The sequence below is a fragment of the Colletes latitarsis genome, unplaced genomic scaffold (genome assembly GCF_051014445.1).
Source record: "Colletes latitarsis isolate SP2378_abdomen unplaced genomic scaffold, iyColLati1 scaffold0025, whole genome shotgun sequence".
NCBI classification, from domain to species: Eukaryota; Metazoa; Arthropoda; class Insecta; order Hymenoptera; family Colletidae; genus Colletes; species Colletes latitarsis.
In genome coordinates, this window is record NW_027488375.1 from 27,501 (window position 1) to 30,000 (window position 2,500).

General features: G+C 51.7%; 1 pseudogene; it reads right to left on the reverse strand.

Annotated features, from left to right (window-relative positions):
- Positions 1-1,249: 1,249 nt before the first annotated feature.
- LOC143350728 (large subunit ribosomal RNA) overlaps positions 1,250-2,500 on the reverse strand; it is a 3,084-nt pseudogene continuing 1,833 nt past the window's right edge.

Consider the following 2,500-nt stretch of genomic DNA (forward strand, 5'->3'; position numbering starts at 1 on the left):
TACTCGAATCTAGTCTCAACCGAAGCCCGACCAAACCAAATCCAGTACTAACCCAGACCTAACCCAGACCTAACCCAGACCTAACCCAGACCTAACCCAGTCCTAACCCAGACCTAACCCAGTCCTAACCCAGTCCTAACCCAGACCTAACCCAGACCTAACCCAGACCTAACCCAGAAATAACCCAGACCTAACCCAGACCTAACCCAGTCCTAACCCAGTCCTAACCCAGACCTAACCCAGACCTAACCCAGACCTAACCCAGACCTAACCAAAGGTCCCCCGAAGGTTGAATTGGCACTTCGGGAACCGGAGCCTGCTCAATACGAGGGCGTGACCGTAGAGCGCGAGCCCCGTCTGGTGGTCTGGCAGGGGGCGCATTTACGGCAACGCGGGTTCGCCGAGGTCGCTGCTGGGGCGCGGGTTCGGGAGAAGGGGAAGAGTCGCGGGAATCTACTGGATCAGTAGGGCCGGCGGGCCGAGGCCCCCGCCGGCTAGTGGTCATACTTCGCGTTTCGATCGGGCCTACTGAATGAACCCCCGACGGGAAGGCAACCCCCCGGAGGTTTGAAGCCAGAGCCCTGTTGGCCGTTGCGAGGCGGCTGGATTGCCGACCCGCAACGTTGCCCGGTCCCCACCGCGAGGAGGTATGGGTTGGCACATGGAACGAGGATATAATATCCGCCGATCCTTTGAGGACCACCGCTCATAAATCTTTGATTCACGAAAAATCAGCCCATCAGGCCCAAATGTCAGAATTCGCCTCACAGGTTACTCACGCTTCTCAAGCGATAGCGGGAACCGTTCGAGCTATTGAGGAAACCCGTCTCAAGCAAGTGAGGGAGGAGACGATTCCACCTCCACCTCCTGCAATAATCTCATACTCAAGACCCGTGGCAGTCTGTTGCCCTCCTGCAGAGTCGGAGCCATGCTGTCCTCCTCGAGAATCCTCAGGATCTCCAGACTCAGATCCCGGACCTCAACGGTCTACAGTGGTTAGGATTATCAACCGAGATGGCACCTACATCGCTCCCTCAGCTGTCGCTCGAGTGGAGAAAGGAATGTTAACATCATTGGATCTCAAAGTTCCTGGGCTGAATTCATTGAAAGCACTAGTGGGCAAGCCAATAGCACTAGCAGCCATGGTGCTCAATTTAGACTTAGCACACCTGGAGACCAAAGGGGATAGTCAGCCAGATTGGCTCCACCAGTTGTTGGCGACCAACCATGCTAATAGGAAGCAGATTGTAATTAACGCCTTGAAAGCTTTACCACGTCGTGAATACCAGTGGAAACTCACTTTATAAAGATCTTAATGAAATCCATTAGTTTCATTATTAAGAGAGTCATAGTTACTCCCGCCGTTTACCCGCGCTTTTTTGAATTTCTTCACGTTGACATTCAGAGCACTGGGCAGAAATCACATTGCGTCAACACCCTTGGGGGCCATCGCAATGCTTTGTTTTAATTAGACAGTCGGATTCCCCTAGTCCGTGCCAGTTCTGAGCTGAGTGTTGAATGGCGGCCGAAGAGGACGATCGACGACGGCAAGCCGCCAACGAAAGCCTCGCAGCAAGGAAGATCCGCGGGAGGCCAAGGCACGGGACCGAGCTCGGATCCCGACGAGAACGAACGAATCCGTTCGACGCCGTTCACCTCGCCCAGGCCCGGCACGTCAGCCAGACTCGCTTCCCGACCAAGCCCGACACGCCCCGCTCCTCAGAGCCAATCCTTATTCCGAAGTTACGGATCCAATTTGCCGACTTCCCTTACCTACATTAATCTATCGACTAGAGGCTCTTTACCTTGGAGACCTGCTGCGGATATGGGTACGAACCGGCGCGACACCTCCACGTGGCCCTCTCCTGGATTTTCAAGGTCCGAGGGGAAGATCCGGACACCGCCGCAACTGCGGTGCTCTTCGCGTTCCAAACCCTATCTCCCTGCTAGAGGTTTCCAGGGAACTCGAACGCTTATACAGAAAAGAAAACTCTTCCCGGATCTCCCGACGGCGTCTCCAGGTCATTTTGGGTTACCCCGACGAACTACTCTTACGAGGGCCCGAATGGTATACGGTTCCGCTGCCGGGTTCCGGAATAGAAACCGGATTCCCTTTCGCCCGATGGGTGTGTGTCTCTCTCTCACATCGCTCAAGTTATTTTATTTTATAATCGTTTCGCACTTGTGTGACTCGTTTTTCTTTTTGGTTAAAAAAAACGTTTAAAAAATTGCTTTTACACATATTTTTTTTACACAACTCTACTATACTGTTGTTGCCATGATGGATCTTAATAATATAATATAATAAATATAATAAATATATATATATATGTATGTTTTTTCTCGTGTTCGAGTCAAAGTGGATGATTAAGCTTTGTAATAACTTCGTTTCGTTTCGTTTGCTGCGTTTTTTTAGGACACCTCATCTTCATAGGATTTCTCTTAGGGCTTAGGATCGACTGACTCGTGTGCAACGGCTGTTCACACGAAACCCTTCTCC